Source organism: Pleurodeles waltl, chromosome 2_1 (genome assembly GCF_031143425.1).
Source record: "Pleurodeles waltl isolate 20211129_DDA chromosome 2_1, aPleWal1.hap1.20221129, whole genome shotgun sequence".
Lineage (NCBI taxonomy): Eukaryota > Metazoa > Chordata > Amphibia > Caudata > Salamandridae > Pleurodeles > Pleurodeles waltl.
The window spans coordinates 300,039,955-300,061,637 of NC_090438.1; the positions used below are offsets into that span (position 1 = coordinate 300,039,955).

Genomic DNA, 21,683 nt, shown 5'->3' on the forward strand with positions numbered 1-21,683 from the left:
GAAATGGCCATCACTAACGTGGCCCCTTTGCCAAAGGTGCCGCTGCCCCCCCACACAAAACACACACACACACACAGGATCCCTGGTGCCTAAGTGGATTCTGCCCCCCTTGGAGGCAGATGGGCGTAAAAAAATTAGCCGATCTGCCCCCAAGGAGGGCAGAAATGGCCAACAGCTCTGTGCCCACTTTAGGGGGCGAGCCTTGCCAAAGGGGGCAAACGGGGGGCACCCCCAGCACTAAACAAAAAAAGGGGAACCAAAAATAAAATCCCTGCCGTATTGGTGGTTTCTGCCCTCCTTGGGGGCAGATGGGCATACAAAAATAGGCCCCTCTGCCCCGGGGGGCAGAGAGAGCCAATACGAAATGTCCCCCCAAACACACAAAACACACACACACTTCACAATCCCTGGTGCCTAGTGGGTTTCAAACCTCCCCCCCCCCCCCCAGGGGCCAGATCGGCCAAAAACATGGCCTATCTAGCCCCAGGGGGGCCGAAACATATAAAAAAATTACATTAAATTTAAAATTTAAAAGAACACAGAAATTCACTAAAAGGAGCAAAGTTTACAGTGACAGTATAGTTAGGTTTACATTTTACTCACACAAAGCTATAGAAATTCAGCAGTTATGGTTATCTCAAGTAACTATAACTCTTGCCCTTAGGTAGCGATAACTCATACCCTTGCTATGCATTGCTTATTTTGTACATCACTCATGACATGTTTTATAACATCATTGATAATATCAATGTAACATTTGCAGTAAAATTAGTGATGAGAAAACTGTGCATTGTGAGGGTGTGAGGTATGGTTACCTTAGGGCACGAGTTATAGTTATTTGAGATAACTGTAACTGCTGAATTTCTATGGTTTAGTACAAGTAAAATGTGAACCTAACTATAATGTCCCTGTAACCTTTGTTTTTTGTATGCATATATAAATATAGTCCATGCATCAGTTGGAGTTCTGGGTCGTGGGATAATGAGAACTAAACATATGGGAGCAATCATGAGAAATGTGTGATTAGTAGCATTCCCTGGAATTTCTGTCTTTTCTGGGACCAGCATGGCAATATGTCGGTGGTAAATATTTCATTTATATTTTTCTGTCATGTATTGTACTATTTTTAATGTATGTTCGGGGTTGAGCTGCACACTTTGTGATCTCTGCTTATAATAACGCAGCGTGGCAGTGCAAAGCAGGGCTTATGTCCCTTCCACTCTTGACTGGCTGCTGCCAGTCAACATTCAGAAGATTGGTATACTCAGCTGCTTCACATTCATAGTAAAGATACTGCCCCTCGCAAGACATCCTTTGGAAATCTATCCCTAAGACTTGATTGAATAGGCAGCAAATGTATGCTGTGTGGCTGAAAATGTTTGGATTTGCTCATGCTAGGTATTCACTACCTAGCAGATGTGAATCCATTTGCTCTTGCTTAATTGTAAGAAACAACTGTGTTCAATTATGTAGTACTTATTGCATGCAAGACGTGTGTAATGGACATAATAAGGCGTGGCTTGTTTAGTGAGTTTTGAATTCCCAGGAGCATATCACTTTTTTGCCATTCACAAACTCTTCTCTATCCCTTTCCCACCATAGAACTGGTCAGAGATTTGCCTCTGTAAAAGTCTGGTGTAAATCTAATTACAAGGTGGGAAGTGGAATTTCTTTTAGCATAACAGATAAAAAATATTTGGACTTTCCCTAATACGTAGTTGTTGCTATGCAAAATTCCAAAGTGGGTGAATTGCAACATCTAAACAAGTATTTGCAATGCAGTAGGTCTCACATTTGCAAGAGTTAGAGCTATTGGCGTTGTAAATGCCTAATTGGACTTTTCTTGCCACATAAATTGGTCAACCCTGCCTCATAAATTGGTCCTTTCCTGACACATAATTCCAGTGGCTCTGCATATAACCAAAGCACTTCCATGTACCTTCTTCCTCTAACGTTGCTATTTAGCATCCCGATTTAATTCTGCCATGCTAATTACAATAGAATACCTCTTTCACCACCCGACCATCAGAGTTGCTGGCTAGCTAACACAATTCCTCCCCACAAATACACAAGACAGTTATTTGGCCTTAATCGTGGTCATAACTGCAATAAGGAGGGATTAATAAAACATATACAATCATCATGTAAACCCATAAAAACTTTTATCAGAAATAAAGTTTTGGCATTAGACTGTAATGCTCCAAACAGCCCCTAGAGGGCACCAGAACAAAAACAGCATTTGGAAGTGACATGGTGCAAGCACATATCTGATGACAGATAGCCCATGTCACTTGATGCATGCTCTTTTGGTCTCTGGCCCTGCGATGTTAGATTGCTAAAACATTTAAAACTACAGGGAGTGCAGAATTATTAGGCAAGTTGTATTTTTGAGGATTAATTTTATTATTGAACAACAACCATGTTCTCAATGAACCCAAAAAACTCATCAATATCAAAGCTGAATATTTTTGGAAGTAGTTTTTAGTTTGTTTTTAGTTTTAGCTATGTTAGGGGGATATCTGTGTGTGCAGGTGACTATTACTGTGCATAATTATTAGGCAACTCAACAAAAAAATATATATACCCATTTCAATTATTTATTATTACCAGTGAAACCAATATAACATCTCAACATTCACAAATATACTTTTCTGACATTAAAAAAAAAAAAAAAAAAAAATCAGTGACCAATATAGCCACCTTTCTTTGCAAGGACACTCAAAAGCCTGCCATCCATGGATTCTGTCAGTGTTTTGATCTGTTCACCATCAACATTGCGTGCAGCAGCAACCACAGCCTCCCAGACACTGTTCAGAGAGGTGTACTGTTTTCCCTCCTTGTAAATCTCACATTTGATGATGGACCACAGGTTCTCAATGGGGTTCAGATCAGGTGAACAAGGAGGCCATGTCATTAGATTTCCTTCTTTTATACCCTTTCTTGCCAGCCACGCTGTGGAGTACTTGGACGCGTGTGATGGAGCATTGTCCTGCATGAAAATCATGTTTTTCTTGAAGGATGCAGACTTCTTCCTGTACCACTGCTTGAAGAAGGTGTCTTCCAGGAACTGGCAGTAGGACTGGGAGTTGAGCTTGACTCCATCCTCAACCCGAAAAGGCCCCACAAGCTCATCTTTGATGATACCAGCCCAAACCAGTACTCCACCTCCACCTTGCTGGCGTCTGAGTCGGACTGGAGCTCTCTGCCCTTTACCAATCCAGCCACGGGCCCATCCATCTGGCCCATCAAGACTCACTCTCATTTCATCAGTCCATAAAACCTTAGAAAAATCAGTCTTGAGATATTTCTTGGCCCAGTCTTGACGTTTCAGCTTGTGTGTCTTGTTCAGTGGTGGTCGTCTTTCAGCCTTTCTTACCTTGGCCATGTCTCTGAGTATTGCACACCTTGTGCTTTTGGGCACTCCAGTGATGTTGCAGCTCTGAAATATGGCCAAACTGGTGGCAAGTGGCATTGTTGCAGCTGCACGCTTGACTTTTCTCAGTTCATGGGCAGTTATTTTGCGCCTTGGTTTTTCCACACGCTTCTTGCGACCCTGTTGACTATTTTGAATGAAACGCTTGATTGTTCGATGATCACGCTTCAGAAGCTTTGCAATTTACAGAGTGCTGCATCCCTCTGCAAGATATCTCAATATTTTTGACTTTTCTGAGCCTGTCAAGTCCTTCTTTTGACCCATTTTGCCAAAGGAAAGGAAGTTGCCTAATAATTATGCACACCTGATATAGGGTGTTGATGTCATTAGACCACACCCCTTCTCATTACAGAGATGCACATCACCTAATATGCTTAATTGGTAGTAGGCTTTCGAGCCTATACAGCTTGGAGTAAGACAACATGCATAAAGAGGATGATGTGGTCAAAATACTCATTTGCCTAATAATTCTGCACTCCCTGTATACATGCATATGTATCTATTAACCAGATTAAAAAGGCGGTCACAGGCTTTGCGGATTGGTGGTGCAGACTGGCATGATGCTTTGCAATTCCGAAGCATTATTTATTGTATATCTTGCATAAACACTTCAGGTGTTTTAAAATGCAACTAGAGCAATACATTGCACAGGCGATCCATTACTGAAATCAATCTCGGTGAACGTAGTTAACTGCTTTATTCTATTAACTGTGAAAGTGCCACAACGCTGGTATTTACATTTTACACAAAGGAGTACTGCACACAAGGAGTATTGCACATAAACTACCTGGAAACTAATTTTCTCCTGTAACAGGCACAATTCTGCGCCCACCACTCCCTACCACCTTCAATTGTAGCCATAGCAGACGCTCTTGGTTCCAGATGAGGCTGCTTTCTCCCGGCATCAGACCTGTTGCCCCTGGCGGCGGGTGTTTCTCAGATTGAAGTTTCCTGTTTGTGTATGATGTGTTAGAAAAGGGGAAGCTAAAATAGGGCTGTGGCTGGCATTGGACCACAGTGCGCTCAACAGGGGCCTAGTCGGATGAATGTTTAGTAGATCCAGCTGGCTTGCTATGGCAGGGGATGAGTCCTCTTTTGTTAATGTGGTGATTTCAGGTTTGCTGGGGCCGTGCACTAATAGCACGCAGCCATTTTGTTTTCAATTTCGCTTCTGGGATTAGTACTGTTATAAAATCTAGACTCCGTGCCCAAGACACAGTGGTTGGTTTGCTTTGAAAAAAAAATATCAGTGATGTGGCGTAACATACAGAGCTGCCGACTTTCGGAACGGGGAACCGAGTTTGATTCTGGTGTCGGCTCTATTAAAAAATAAAAAAGTAAAAATGCTGATCTAAAAATAAACTTGTAACAAATAAAATAATGGCAATTAAAAAGGCAGATAGGTAGTGTGGAAGTCCACAAAGGAAGCGCATTAAAATTGAATGGAGTGCCTGTCAGGTAACCACAGGGGAAGGCATTAACACTGGTGTGTAGGCTCCCGGAGGGAGGCCACCAATAAACACAACAATCCTAAACATGAAGCTGAGGGAAGAGGAAGAAACAACATATGGCCACAAAGTGTCAAGGAGAAAGGAAAAAATAGTGTCCCACACTAAGCTATATGGCTGATTGTGCGATTTTCCATGTAACATGGTCAGTCTGGGAGGTGGTAACAAAGCAGCCTCAGGCGGGACAAACAAACGTGAAGCATTTTCCTACGAAATCAAGGGAATTTTGAAGGGCAGGCCAAGGAACGAATAAAAATGAGTGGGTGTGAAATGGGAGTGGTTAAAGCCCACAGATGTAGATTACAACATGTCTCAGACAGCGCTTGGGCATTGCCTAGCTCGACCTGAAAAGCAAACAATAGCTCATTTAGATATTTTGCTAGTGACAGGAATCTGTAACAGCGTAATGGATAGCATTTACAGGGGTCGATTTATCACGCTCTTTTTTTCAGTGGACCTCTAGTGTTTACAGGATCTGGCACCTTTCCATATTCATATATTTTCAACAGAGATGTAGGTACTCAAAAGTAACTCATTAAATCTGCCTTTGGTATTTCTATTGAGCGCGATTACCAATGAAATAGAAGATAACGTGTTTCTTGATGAATTACCAAATCAGTTTTTCAAAGTGCCAAGCAAATTTAGACTGGCGGATTGTGGTAACTTGATAACAAGGACACTCAAGGGGAAGGCAGGAATGAAGGCACGGAAATTCTAGAATCAAAACCCACAGTTTATTCTTTAGACTACCTCTGTGTTTCTGCATGTTAAGCTAACAGAGACTGTCGTTTTCAGCTCAAGCCTGCTTGTTTTCAGCAAGGGCGGGGAACAGTGTGTGTTTTACTTATAAATACGTGTATTTCAACCAACGAGTTGTAACTGTGAAAGGCACACTGTCCTGAAATGATGAGGAACCCACGATATATCAGCCACACTTAATCATCTAAAAATGAGGATTACAGTGTTCATGGATATTAGACACTGACTGGCTGAACTTTATATTTGTGCTGTTAGCTTTTAATCTTCCCTTTTCTGATTCATGCTTAAGTGGGATTCTCTTATCCTTATGTATTCAGTATTTTTTCATTCACTCGTGTTGTTTTTTTCTAGGCTCCGTAAGACTGATAGATTACAAAAAACCTACATTATGCTTCGTCTAGTTATTAAGGTATGTACTTAACTTTGGAGCAAGATCACGACAACCACCTAAATCACCACCAGGCACTCGCTGAAGAAATAGAAAGATAATGCACAATACTGCTGGTGGGAGCAGTGGCAGCTCATGGCATTTTGGTGCATAAGACAAGGACGTTCAATTAAGTTCAGGTGAAGGAGAAGGTGTGGTAATTCTGATGACAGTAACTCAGAATTGAAGGGGTTCCTGGTCTGGGACCTGTGGCCAGTGAACATTTTCTGGTATTGGAGAGTAAAGATGATGGGATTCTGCTTGTGTCACATGCAGCAGGGGATGGAGCCTCTGGTGGTGGAGTCTGCAGTAAATGATGGAACTGTGCTGGTGGAAGGGGTAATAGTTGATGTTGTGTTGGTGGGAGTGGTCACCAAGGTGTACGTCGTAACTATGGTGGAGATAGATGTCTTACATGATAAACAGATAGTGGTAAAAGCTGAGGCAGGTCAACATATTCTTTGGGTAGACAGTGTCCTCTGGTAGTGAGAGCTACTGTTGCAGGTTATTTTATAGTGGTGAGCCATGTCTCTAGTATGTAGGAAGGAGCTGTGGCATGTGCTGTTGCATGTGATGTGGAGGTTGGCATTGTTTCTTTTGTTTAGGTAGGAGATGCGGCATATGGCCGCAGGAGATGAAGGAGGTGATGAGGTTGAGAGCTGTGGCATGAAATGTTGTTGTGTTGAGATATGTCTAAAATTATACATTTTTGATGGTAGATGTTGAGCCACGTTTTTGAGGTGGGAGCGTTTTCTTCTGATGGTCGGAATTGCGATAGGTGATAAGTGTCTGGTGGTAGGATTTGAAGAAGGTAAACAGGATTTTGAAGTGGTCACTGTAGCTTCCGAGGAGTTGTGACAGGTTATGGACGTAAGTTGAGGAGATTTAACACATAGTGGAGTTATGGTGGTGGTGCACTGGGTGATGGGATTCTGCTGAGGGTAGCTGTGGCAGTTAATAACAGTCTGGGAATGGGAAGATAGCTCATGTAATGAGGTTGCAGCTGTGGCAGGCGATCTATTGGGAAAGGACGTAGCTATTGATGAGCCAGTAGTGAAATGTAAAATTGAGGTAGGAGGTGTCTCAGGTGATGATGATCTGATGATGGGAGATGTCTTGTGATGAGGTTCCAGTACTTAGTCTTGATCGGCGATAAGTGCATATTTCCAAGTATGAGAGAACAGAAGCTGGCAGGATGCCTTTCTGACAACACGGGCTGGGAGCCCTTGTGTCCTCTAGCGTTCTTACTCAACAAATTCCAGAGCAGTATTGTTGATTGTAAATAGAGATTGTAATGTACTGGATAATGATCTTCGTCTTTGGGTGACTTTATAAAACATGCTTATTATCCCGAGGTATATTTTCTACTGCATTAGCAGCCAATGTTGTTACACCAAACACACAAACAATTACAAAGTCAGTGCTGCAAAAGTTTTAAACATGCCTATTATTGGCATTTTCCACAATTACAACCATATTTTTTCCAGTATCATTTTACTCACAGATCTCTATTGTCTATAACCTCGAATGGCACTTGTAAGAGCGTTTTAATGCTCAAGCTGTACACATGTACTTACCTCCGTCAGTCAGAATAGTATGGTCAAAAACTGCATCATAGTTATTGATGCATTGCTAAGGAATAAACAATACCACGTTATTGATAGAATTATGTGTGGCAACGTGTGTACATCTGTTTTGGTTCATTAGAACTGTTCAATGGACACCACCTGTCAAGACATTTTTGACATTAGACAAGCCTAAAAACTCGAAAATACCACTTTTTAATACTTTTGTTGGACTAATTGAAAACGATGCACTTAATTGGTAGAACATCTGATCTGATGGTAGTATAGTATACAGAGCATGTGGCACCCAATAGAAGAACGCTTGTGTTAAGTGGTGTTGTGCTCTACTGTACACCAAATCAGAACTTAAGCTGGTTGGTGCAGTCACCCTGCTTGGTTATATTTTGTCAGGAACATATATAAAACTTGCAGTTCATCCCACTTTTAGCTAAATTTAAAATGGCAAAATCTTTTCATACCTGAACTACGGTTTGTATTTGCCCACGACCTGTTTGCAGGATTATTAAAAAACAAAGGTAATTATTAAGAAGATTTGAGCATTCACACTCCATTGAAAGCAATTGACTCTATGTTCTGCAAAATCCGTGGCCACAAAAGCAGTACAGTGCTTTCTAGAGTTAATTGTAAGAGCAGACTAACATCCTACTGCATCCTTATATGATCATATATTGAAATCCTTCTTGATTGAGAGGTTTTGTTTCTTGGCAAAAACTGCTGTGGTTGGAAACGAGTTTTATAACTATTCAGTGTCCGTTTCTTCCTAAAAAAGTTATAAAACCTTAGTCATATGTAACAGAGAGAAATTACTGGGATTGTTAGGCAATGTTGTGGTAAATTTATATCAATCATAGGGTAGATGTCTTCCAGTCAAAGGGGGTAGATGTTTTTTTGGGGGGCTAGAACTTCTGATTTTGGAATTGGGTGAACCAGTTTTGAATCTTGACTTTGGCTTAACTTCCGCTGATTGTGATCATATCACTTGAGAAATGGCCACAGTGCTGCTATGCGACCTCTCTAGTGAACTCACTGAAATTAGGTGTTTTTCCCAACAATTTGAAAATCAGTCAGGACTTTCCCATCCTGAAACAATCCGATATTAATACCAGTAATGTGAACCTTAATCACCCAGTTTGCACCCTTCCCTTGTTAGTGAAATTATTAGAAAGTTGCATAACATCATGGATATCGCTCCACACCCACTCCACAAACAAACCTCTCCAATAAGCACCTTGATGTTGTCCAGTCTGGCTTCAGGAAGAGATTTAACACAGAAATGGGCCTTTTGCAAACTGTGCATGAATCTATCAACCTCCTCGACTTGGGGAACTCCTGTCTACTTGTGCTTCTTGAAAATGTGTCTGCCTTTTGATACAGTCATTTACCACATTCTGATTAGCAACCTGAAGGACTGGATGGACGTCGATGAGACAGTCCTAAACTGGCTTGCCTGCTGTTTTTCTGTTCACAGACATTAAAAATAGGGTGCCTTTGGGGCAGTACATTCAATTGAAATACAGAGCAGCTGCTTCAAAGTTGCTTCGTGTTTCGCAGTGCAGGTGGCAACTTGTCTGCATTTTGAGGAGGGAATTGAGACCCCTTTGGGGGCAGTTGCAGTGAGTGACATCACCCACCTGCAGGGGGATGTCTGCGGTTTTCCAAGGGACCCTCTTCTCCCTCTCCAGAGAGTAACCCATCGAAGGGCGCACTGATAGTGGTCCAACTTTATGTGGCATAGTTCAGTGTCCCTCCTGACAGCTTCTTTGACTTTGCACCAGAGTCATAAAACGGCATTGGCGCAGAGGCAAAGAGATTTCGTAATTTGCATGGGGTCAGACACCATGCAAGTGAGGGAATGCCCTCTTGAGGTAGTCCCGGTGCTACATGTGCATCACCGCTATCAGTACTACAGAAGAGGCTGCACAAGCATCTGTGGCCCCTTCTGTAATACCAAATTGCCCCCGGGGCACAAAAGCAGGAGCACATGCTTTTTGCGCCCCCGGGTCACTTTCTGTAACAAGGCCCCAAGAAGTATGCTCTTCACTGTCAACCAGCACTTCAAGTGATAAGTCATAAATATAGAGATTATTGATGTGGATCAATGCACAGGAAATTTGTTAAAGGTCATTTTGTTTGCAGTTTATTTTTAATTTCACGAACATAGCCCAGGGGTATTCGAGAGCTTTATGAAAGAATCCAACATTATGCATTTTTTTTATTATAAGGAATGAGATATTTTTACTTTTATTCATTGTGGATTTTATACAGCGCAGACTTGGTCCAAAGGCATTAGAGCACTTTATAAGAGAGCAGGAAAAAGTTGCTCGTTAGCAATCAACATGAAAACAATCTATTAGAACTGGGAAAACAAGAAACACTCAGCTCATATCCGCAGGGGTGTTACAGGATAAGAAGTAGTTAGTCAACCATCATTGTGAATCAGCAATATGTAACCAAGAGAGTAGAGTGAACACATACTTTGTAACAGGAAAGACAGGACAAGTCTTCACAGGAGAAAGGAGCAAGGATCCCCTCTTTAACCAAAGTGTATCCCAGATAGTAGGATGCTGATTTCCCTTATGAATTTGAACAGGCAAGAAGTGTGAAAGGCTAGTGGGATGGCATTCCAAAGCCTTGTTGCACTGCTAAATAATGCTTGTCTCATTTAGCATTCTTGCCTGAAAGTCAGAGGTTCAACTGGGGGGGGGGGGGGGGCTCATCACCCTTTACCCTTGTTGAACTCCAGGAACTTTCAGTTTTCTAACCAGGTAGGAGAGAGTGCAGCTGTGGAAGACTTTATGAGTAGTGAATGAAGTCTTAAATTAAGCTCTTGCTTCGAAGGGGGCTTTTGCTGGGTGCAAATAATAGGAGAGATGGGGTTGAATTTCCTGTGGCCTTTCACAAAGCGGGCACTAGTGTGGACCACTGCTCTGAAAGGAGCTAGATGGGAGACAGGAGAGAAGTGAGTTACCATAATCTAGTCTGGAAATACCCAGTGCCTGGACCGCAGGTTTCAAGTCCTGCTAGGAATGAACTACCTGAGACCCAAGAGCAGTCTTAGCTGGTGGTATGCACTGAGATTTGCTTCTGGATGTCTTAACTATTGTCAACGATAAAGCCCAGCTATTTGACATTCTACACAATGGTCAGACTGCAGTTCTTTGGAGGAGAGGTAAGATTTGTTTGGAGAGAATAGCAGCAATTAAGTTTTAGGGAGGTTGAGTTTTAAGTAGTAGTCGGACATCCATTTTTTTGGAGGGGAGAAGATAGATGTCTTCAGAGGATGCAATCCTCATGCAGATCTAATAATCATCAGAATATTGGTAATAAAGGATTCCAGGCTTTCTCATAATCTCAGCAAGAGATTCAAGATATAGATTAAACAGGGTTGGGGAAAGGATAGAACCCTTGTTTAGTTTAGTTTTGCCCTAGACAGAGCACCCTGTTTCATTATTTGTAAATGGATAGGAGCAGGATAGAAGTAGGGCAATGTTTTCTTTGCAATAGAGTGGGCTTTCTCTGTTTGGGCACAGCACACCTATTCAAAGGTGCTCCGAGGCGCAAACAGGAAAATAGCACCTAGGTTTAATTAGGACCCTGGACTACAACCTGAAAATGCACAGCATACAGGGAGTGCAGAATTATTAGGCAAATGAGTATTTTGACCACATCATCCTCTTTATGCATGTTGTCTTACTCCAAGCTGTATAGGCTCGAAAGCCTACTACCAATTAAGCATATTAGGTGATGTGCATCTCTGTAATGAGAAGGGGTGTGGTCTAATGACATCAACACCCTATATCAGGTGTGCATAATTATTAGGCAACTTCCTTTCCTTTGGCAAAATGGGTCAAAAGAAGGACTTGACAGGCTCAGAAAAGTCAAAAATAGTGAGATATCTTGCAGAGGGATGCAGCACTCTTAAAATTGCAAAGCTTCTGAAGCGTGATCATCGAACAATCAAGCGTTTCATTCAAAATAGTCAACAGGGTCGCAAGAAGCGTGTGGAAAAACCAAGGCGCAAAATAACTGCCCATGAACTGAGAAAAGTCAAGCGTGCAGCTGCCACGATGCCACTTGCCACCAGTTTGGCCATATTTCAGAGCTGCAACATCACTGGAGTGCCCAAAAGCACAAGGTGTGCAATACTCAGAGACATGGCCAAGGTAAGAAAGGCTGAAAGACGACCACCACTGAACAAGACACACAAGCTGAAACGTCAAGACTGGGCCAAGAAATATCTCAAGTCTGATTTTTCTAAGGTTTTATGGACTGATGAAATGAGAGTGAGTCTTGATGGGCCAGATGGATGGGCCCGTGGCTGGATTGGTAAAGGGCAGAGAGCTCCAGTCCGACTCAGACGCCAGCAAGGTGGAGGTGGAGTACTGGTTTGGGCTGGTATCATCAAAGATGAGCTTGGGGGGCCTTTTCGGGTTGAGGATGGAGTCAAGCTCAACTCTCAGTCCTACTGCCAGTTCCTGGAAGACACCTTCTTCAAGCAGTGGTACAGGAAGAAGTCTGCATCCTTCAAGAAAAACATGATTTTCATGCAGGACAGTGCTCCATCACACGCGTCCAAGTACTCCACAGCGTGGCTGGCAAGAAAGGGTATAAAAGAAGGAAATCTAATGACATGGCCTCCTTGTTCACCTCATCTGAACCCCATTGAGAACCTGTGGTCCATCATCAAATGTGAGATTTACAAGGAGGGAAAACAGTACACCTCTCTGAACAGTGTCTGGGAGGCTGTGGTTGCTGCTGCACGCAATGTTGATGGTGAACAGATCAAAACACTGACAGAATCCATGGATGGCAGGCTTTTGAGTGTCCTTGCAAAGAAAGGTGGCTATATTGGTCACTGATTTGTTTTTGTTTTGTTTTTGAATGTCAGAAATGTATATTTGTGAATGTTGAGATGTTATATTGGTTTCACTGGTAATAATAAATAATTGAAATGGGTATATATTTTTTTTTGTTAAGTTGCCTAATAATTATGCACAGTAATAGTCACCTGCACACATAGATATCCCCCTAACATAGCTAAAACTAAAAACAAACTAAAAACTACTTCCAAAAATATTCAGCTTTGATATTAATGAGTTTTTTGGGTTCATTGAGAACATGGTTGTTGTTCAATAATAAAATTAATCCTCAAAAATACAACTTGCCTAATAATTCTGCACTCCCTGTATTTTGCTGGACTGTATTGTCATACAAAGGAAAATAATGAGATTGAATTAAATGGCATTTCATACTATCGCAGAATTACAGAAAGTGTAAGTGTATCTCGTAAAACTGTTGAATATTTTAAATGAGCTTTTTCAAAAATTCTAACCATACACATGTATGTCTTCATTTACAAACAATGCGTCAAGATGTTGAGGCGTTTTAAACCAAAGTAACAAAAAGAATAATTATCTGCGCAACAGGTCTTAATTTGGTTTTTATTACCCAAGACTACTGTGCGTCTTTGGCGTGCAGCAAAGAAAACATTCAAGGGAACCTCTGGCCACCTAGCTGGGGGATTACGTAAACGAGTGGAGATGCGATCTTAGTACCACATGTTCTCGTGCAATAAAGCTCTCAGCCATGGATGCCCCTTGGCTCGCTCGGCGCAGCTAATGAGCACTTGGACGTTGACTCGATAGGCTTGTGGCTGTGCACTGTTGGTACGTTTTCTCGAAGGATCAGCATTTAAGGACACTCATACTTCGATAAGTGACATTTTTCCCAAAGCGAGATGGCATTTTTATGTTCTAGTTGTATGACTACCACGGTGGTGAAAGGTACCTGCTAGACAGGTCTGAAAGCGACAGTCTAAATGTGTCCGTGTACCAGACATACATCGATGGTTGTTTGAGGACACTGCAAGAGCGTTCTGGCAGGTTTATTCCAAGACCGGTTAAGCGCTGCTGAGCACGCGGGCTTGCCTCTAATTAGCTAAATCTGGACTCGCCAATACGATTAGTATCCCAGACCTCACTGGCACAAAATTATAGTAAAACCCTCAAAGACAAATATTACATTAAACCGAATATCACTGATATGTTAAAGTCCCTAGACATTTTTATTTTTCTGTTATTTTTGATAGAATAAATACCTGAAACCAAAGGTAAAGGGGTGCTATACGAGCAAATACTGCCCATTTCTGTCTGTTGTTTCCCTAAAAATCAGTTTTCAAAATTTTCAGTATCCTGTATGAATCTTGGGGCGGACTGTTTATATTTTTCTAGTTTGATTACCTGTACCTTCCAAATTAAATACTTATAAGTATGCATTTTCGGTACCTTTATAAATACACATTTCATGCAATTTTTTAAATATCTTTTTATTGAGTTTTCTAAAGCTAAACAGGTAAACAACGCAGTTACAATCATTCTGCTATTGTGCTCAGGAACAAGTCATGCATTACAGTGTTGTCACGCGCATGGGCACTGCTGATACATTCCCAATATCAGAATCCACCCAGCGCGCTCCTCGTTGTTCACCCTGCTCCCCACAGGCCTCTGAGGAGTCTCACTATTCAGTTTTTCCATATTCTCCCATTCCTGCCGTACCAATCCCATCGTCGTACTGCGTGAAATCTATGAGCAATAGAACTAGTATTAAACATTGAACTAGTCCTGCCAATGTAAAACTAACGTCTTAATGTCTATGGCATCTTTGTTCTTTAATACTTTTGTGTGGTTATGGCCTCGAGGGTGGAGGGTGGTGGTTGGCTGCCACTGGACATTTCCACCTGGTGGTAGCACCCCAGCAATCATGGGGTCTCTCCGTCTTATTGAATTCTCAGTAGATGGCACGTTGGGGAGGGAGTAGTAAGGATCAGAACAGATCGTCCTGATTCGATGGCTGCAGAAAGGCACCTCCTGCCACTGCTCAGCCAGGGGCGCCTGCACAGTCGCTGTATCTCTTAGGCCTTAAATTTTGTTCCCTCAGCCATCGCTCAGCTCACCACTTCTGCCTTCCATCGGTTGTGAGGGGGGCCCCCCAGGGACTTGCAGTGTCTAGATATGACTGTGGGTGATGCCCAGAGCCAGACCCACAAATCTGTTTTCCTCTCCGGCCATCTAGGGTAGAGGCCGAGCGAGCAGATCGTTCCTGTCCAGTGTCCTCAAAAGGTCCTCCAAGCAAAATCTGGTGATCTCGGGACACAGCCACACCATATGAGCAAAGTCAGCATCTGCTGGCTGGGTGGCACATGGAACAATGGTGAGCCTGTTTCTGTAGCATCACATTTAGCCTGTGTGGTGTGAGGTATGTCATGTGCAGATAATTAAACTGGCTGTATTTGAATCTTGTGTTTCTCAACATCTTGTAGGTGCATTCTAATGTCCTTGTCCACTTTTGTCTCTTCAAAGGGCCTCTGTAGGATCTCCTCTTATTGACCCCGGAGGCCTGGCAGGCCATCAAATGTTTCTAGAATCAACTTGCTGTACAGCAAGATGATCGGCTTCCTACCATCCACAATGGTGAGCGGGAATGGGAGTGTGTTAGGAGTCACTGGCTCTAAACTCGCTTCCCCTCCAAAGTGCCAAAGCACATGTGTGAGTGCCCCATATGTAAGGACTTGAGCACCCAGCAGCTCATAGTTAGCTATCAAACTGTGAAGACTACTCAAGATGCCTCCTTCGTATATGTCCCCCAATGTGTCTCTGCCTCCAGTCAGGCTCACATTTGTTGAGTCACGAAATAGCCACCACGCAATTGGGGCATCCCCACTATGGGCAACGCCAGTGCATGCCAGCCCATACCTACATGGCTTCCTGAACTTGTTCAGTTTAGTAGCGTTGCAGCCTGCCATCCACCTCACCAGCAACAGTAGCTGTGCTGCCAGGTATACAAGCCCAAAGTTTAGCACTCCTAGCCCTTCTCACTGACTTGGGAGCTAGAGCGTGCGGAGTGCCAGGCAGTACCTACCCCCATCCCATGTCAGCTCTTGCAGTAAGAGGTTTAGAGATCTAAACCAAGCTTATTCCATAGATATCTGGAGGTTGGCGAAATGGTACAGCACTTTTGGGTATGTAACTGTTAGAAATGGGGTTTTTGGTTGGCAGTCACGTTACCCCCTGTCCAAGCAAAAGCCCTCACTCTAGTCAGGGTAAGTCACACACAATCCAAGATTATCCTGTGCCCACCCTCTGGTAGCTTGGCACGAGCAGTCAGGCTTAACTTAGAAGGCAATGTGTAAAGTATTTGTGCAATAAATCATACAATACCACCATATAGCACCACAAAAATACACCACACAGTGTTTAGAAAAATATATAATATTTATCAGGATAATTGTAGGTCAAAAAGAATAAAGTTGCAATGGAAAATTGTAGAAATATCACAGGACAGTGATATAAAGTGTCTTAAGTCGTTAGAATATAAACAAAGTCTCTTTCAAGCACAAGTACCTGGTTTAGCGTGGAAAAATCTCCTCAGAGGGCCACAAGAGAAGAGGTGCGTGGAAAAAGGGTGTGTGCGTCGATTTCTCCCCAGCACACACGGACTTGCGTCGTTATTTTCCACGCGGGGAAGTCGGGCGTCGTTTTCCGGCGCGCGGACAGTCTCTTTCTGTGGATCGCGGGGATTACCAGATGTCCCGGGTCTGTGCGTGGATTTTCCTGCTTGTTCTCCGGCTGCGCGTCGGTCTGCGGGGCTGCGCGTCGAAATTACGATCTCACGGCAGACGTCGCGTCGATTTCTCCTCTAGACTTCGATCTGCGGGGCTGCGCGTTGAAATTACGATCTCACGGAAGGCGTCGCGTCAATTTCTCCTCTAGAGGTCGGGCGGCGTTGTCCTTGCGAGGCCGTGCGTCGGATCTTTGATCATCCCAAGAGCGTCGCGTCGATCAACGTCGGAGTGCGGCGTTTTTCTCGCCGCGAAACAAGCTGTGCGTCGAAATTTTCGGCGCACGGAGCGTCCAAGTAAAAGAGAGAAGTCTTTTTGGTCCTGAGACTTCAAGGAACAGGAGGCAAGCTCTATCCAAGCCCTTGGAGAGCACTTTCACAGCCAGACAAGAGTTCAGCAAGGCAGCAGGGCAACAGCAAGGCAGCAGTCCTTTGTAGAAAGCAGGCAGGTGAGTCCTTTGAGCAGCCAGGCAGTTCTTCTTGGCAGGATGTAGTTTCTGGTTCAGGTTTCTTCTCCAGCAAGTGTCTGATGAGGTAGGGCAGAGGCCCTGTTTTATACCCAAATGTGCCTTTGAAGTGGGGGAGACTTCAAAGAGTGGCTAAGAAGTGCACCAGGTCCCCTTTCAGTTCAATCCTGTCTGCCAGGGTCCCAGTATGGGGTGTGGCAGTCCTTTGTGTGAGAGCAGGCCCTCCACCCTCCCAGCCCAGGAAGACCCATTCAAAATGCAGATGTATGCAAGTGAGGCTGAGTACCCTGTGCTTGGGGTGTGTCTGAGTGAATGCACAAGGAGCTGTCAACCAAGCCCAGCCAGACGTGGATTGTAAGGCACAGAAGGATTTAAGTGCAAAGAAATGCTCACTTTCTAAAAGTGGCATTTCTAGAATAGTAATATTAAATCCGACTTCACCAGTCAGTAGGACTTTGTATTACCATTCTGGCCATACTAAATATGACCTTCCTGCTCCTTTCAGATCAGCAGCTGCCACTTTAACAGTGTATGAGGGCAGCCCCAATGTTAGCCTATGAAGGGAGCAGGCCTCACAGTAGTGTGAAAATGAATTTAGGAGTTTTACACTACCAGGACATATAACTACACAGGTACATGTCCTGCCTTTTACCTACACAGCACCCTGCCCTAGGGGTTACCTAGGGCACACATTAAGGGTGACTTATATGTAGAAAAAGGGGAGTTCTAGGCTTGGCAAGAACTTTTAAAGGCCAAGTCGATGTGGCAGTGAAACTGCACACACAGGCCTTGCAATGGCAGGCCTGAGACAAGGAGAAGGGGCTACTTAAGTGGGTGGCACAACCAGTGCTGCTGGCCCACTAGTAGCATTTAATTTACCAGCCCTATGCACATAGAGTGCACCTTACTAGGGACTTATAAGTAAATTAATAGTCCAATCAGGTATGATTCCAGGTTACCATGTTTTAGGGGAAAGAGCATATGCACTTTAGCCCTGGTTAGCAGAGGTAAAGTGCGCAAAGTCTATAAACCAGCAAAAACAGTGTCCAAAAAGTGGAGGGAGGTAGGCAAAAAGTTAGGGGTGACTACCCTAAGGCTGTCAGGTCTAACATGTGTCCCCCCCAGCTGAAAGTGGGGAGAGCTACCCGACCTCCTGGGAGCTCTCATCGCTAAGGCGGAAGTACCTGGAGAGACCATCAGCATTGGCGTGGTCAACCCCTGGGCGATGTTCCACCGTAAAGTCCATCCCCTGTAGGGAAATGGACCACCTCAAGAGTTTTGGATTCTCACCCCTCATCTGCATGAGCCATCTGAGGGGCCTGTGGTCTGTCTGAACCCTGAAGTGAGTCCCAAACAGGTAGGGTCTTAGCTTCTTCAGTGCCCAGACCACAGCAAAAGCTTCTCTCTCAATAGCACTCCACCTCTGTTCCCGTGGTAATAGCCTTCTGCTAATAAAGACTACCGGTTGATCTCTGCCCTCCTCATTCAGCTGTGCTAGGACTGCCCCTATGCCATGCTCTGAAGCGTCTGTCTGCACGATAAATTCCTGGGAGTAGTCAGGGGCCATGAGTACGGGGGCCGTGCACATGGCTTCCTTCAGGGCGTCAAAGGCTTTCTGACAAGCCTCTGTCCAATTCACCAACCTAGGTTGTTTCTTGGAAGTGAGTTCTGTCAAGGGTGTTACAATGGTACCATAGCCCTTGACAAATCTGCGGTAGTATCCTGTGAGGCCTAGAAAGGCTCTCACCTCAGTCTGCGTTCGCGGTGGTTGCCAGCCCTTGATAGTTTCAATCTTGGCCTGGAGTGGCTGCACCTTGCCACCACCCACTAGGTGTCCCAAGTACACCACGGAACCCTGCCCAATCTGGCACTTACTGGCCTTGATGGTCAGGCCTGCCTGTTGCAGGGCCTGAAGCACCTCCTTGAGGTGAAGCAGGTGTTCCTCCCAGCTGGAACTGTAGACAGCTATGTCATCCAGGTAGGCTGCACAGAAGGCATCCTTGCCAGCTAGGACCCCGTTAACCAACCGTTGGAAGGTAGCGGGGGCATTTTTCAACCCAAACGGCATCACCCGGAACTGGTAATGGCCATCAGGGGTTGAGAATGCGGATCTTTCCTTGGCCCCCTCAGTCAGGGCGATCTGCCAGTACCCTGAAGTAAGATCAAACGTACTCAGGAACTTGGCAGCGCCTAGCCTGTCCACGAGCTCATCAGCTCGGGGGATGGGGTGAGCATCAGTCCGTGTGACTGAGTTGAGACCCCGGTAGTCCACACAGAACCGGAGTTCTGGCTTCGCACCTGGGGCAGTAGCCTTAGGGACCAACACCACTGGGCTGGCCCAGGGACTACTGGATTTCTCGATAACCCCTAGAGTCAACATCTTGGAGACCTCCTCCTTGATGCTGGCCTTCACCTTATCCGACAACCTGTAAATTTTGTTCTTTACAGGGAGACTGTCACCAGTGTCAATATCATGAACACAGAGGTGGGTCAGTCCAGGAGTAAGGGAGAACAGGGGGGAGAACTGCTCCAACAGCTCATAGCAGTCTCCTTTCTGGTTTAGAGTCAGGGAGTCAGACAGAATGACCCCGCTTACTGACCCATCACCTTCTTGGGCAGAGAGGAGGTCGGGGAGAGGTTCACTCTCCTCTTCCGTTCCTTCATCTGTGACCAGAAGCATGTTGATCTCCGACCTCTCAAAATGAGCTTTTAGTCGGTTCACATGGAGCACCCTTAGGGGATTCCTAGGGGTTTGGAGGTCCACTAGGTAAGTGGCCTCCCCTTTCCGCTCCTTTATTTCAAATGGGCCAGACCAGCGGTCCTGGAGAGCTCTGGGCTCTACTTGCTCCATTACCCACACTTTGTCTCCAGGTTGAAACTCTACCAGGGTGGCCTTCTGGTCATACCAGTGTTTCATTACCTCTTGACTGGCCTCAAGGTTACTTTGGGCCTCTTTCCAGAAGCGGGTCATCTGGTTGCGGAGGGCCAACATATAGCTGACCACATCCTGAGGGGGTGTCTTTGGAGCTTTCTCCAATCCCTCCTGGACAATGCTTAAGGGTCCCCTGACAGGGTACCCGTAGAGAAGCTCAAAGGGACTGAACCCTACCCCCCTCTGGGGGACCTCTCTGTAAGCAAAGAGAAGGCATGGTAAGAGGACGTCCCACTTACGCCTCATGGCCTCAGGGAGGCCACCAATCATGCCTTTCAGGGTCTTGTTGAATCTCTCCACAAGACCGTTAGACTGGGGGTGATAGGGGGTGGTGAACTTGTAAGTTACACCACACGCATCCCACAGAGACTTCATGTATGCAGACATGAAGTTAGTGCCTCTGTCAGACACTATTTCCTTGGGGAATCCCACACGGGTAAATATCCCCATCAGGGTTCTGGCCACCACCGGTGCAGTTACGATACTCAGAGGGATTGCCTCTGGGTAACGGGTGGCATGGTCCACCAAAACCAGGATGAACCTGTTGCCTAAGGCAGTTTTGGGGTCCAAGGTACCAACAATGTCGATGCCCACCCTTTCAAAGGGGGTGCCAACGACAGGAAGTGGAATCAGGGGGGTTTTAACCCTTTTTCCTGCTTTACCACTGGCCTGGCAGGTAGGACAAGATCTGCAGAACTTATCTGAGTGTGTCCTCATTTTGGGCCAATAAAAGTGGGTGACAAGCCTGTTAAAGGTCTTGCCCTGCCCCAAATGTCCTGCCAGGGGAATGTCGTGAGCCAGACCCAGTAGGAAGGTTCGGTAACATTGGGGGACCACCAGCATATGTGCTGCCCCAAAGGCCGGAACCTTAGGCTCACTGTAGAGGAGATCATTCTCCCAATATAGGTGGTGATCGCCAGAGGCGTCGCCTGCTGCCTGGTTTGAGGCTTGTTTCCTCAAACCTTCCAGAGTGGGACATTCTTTCTGCGCCTTGCAGAATTCCTCCCTGGTGGGTCCACCCTCAACTTGCCAGCCAGCAAGCTCAGGTAAGTCACCCAGGGCGGCAATGTCTTCCCCAGTTGGCTCGGGAGCCTCCTCCTCAGGAGCCCCGTCAGCCACTGTGGGAACTTCTGGGGCCGGTTTCCCGCGCCCCTGGTCCCTCCTCCTGGCAGCTCTCTGGGCCATCGTTCCAGGCTCCAGATGCCCTTGACTTCCCTCTCGGTCAGCCATGGACCGTGTGGTCATGCAGACCCACTCAGGTAACCCTAACATCTCCAGGTGAGACTTGAGCTCCACTTCTTTCCAAGCAGTGTGCTCAAGATCATTGCCTAACAGACAATCTACAGGCATGGCAGGACTCACAGCTATTTTTAGAGTACCAGAGACCCCCCCCCACTCAAAGGGAACCAGAGCCACCGGTAGGTGACTCTCGCGATTGTCAGCGACTCTGACCTGGTGGAATGTATTAGGTACTATCTGCTCTGTTGACACCAGCTGACTCTTGATAGTAGTCATACTGGCTCCTGTGTCACGCAGAGCCTCCACCTTTTGCCCATCAATGGTGACCCACTGCCGGTACTTGGAAGTATTTTTGGGCATGTGGGCCTTGGGCACCATTTCTCCTTCTCCCAGGGACACTAGGGAAATCTCTACCTGCTCCCCAAAGCTACTTGGGTCCATCTCCCCCCGAGCGCTACACTAGTCAACCCAGGTGCCTGTCCGGTAGTGGACGGTGCCCTCTTAGGGCACTGTGGATCGCCTTTGTAGTGACCATACTGGTAACACTCCATGCATTTGGGGCTAGTTTTCCCTGACTTGTCATATGTCCCTGGCTTTTTCCCAAATTTGGAAAAGGAAGGGTTGCCACCCCCTCCCTGGGAATTCTTTTGGGGGCCTTTGGAAAGTTCCTTATCCACAAGTTTATCTCCCCCCTCTTTCTTCTGTTGGGAACCCTG

General features: G+C 45.2%; 1 protein-coding gene across 7 annotated transcripts in view; it reads left to right on the top strand.

Annotated features, from left to right (window-relative positions):
* The window catches only part of MBNL3 (muscleblind like splicing regulator 3), a 525,152-nt gene that overhangs the window by 204,044 nt on the left and 299,425 nt on the right, over positions 1-21,683 (top strand). The window lies entirely within an intron of this gene.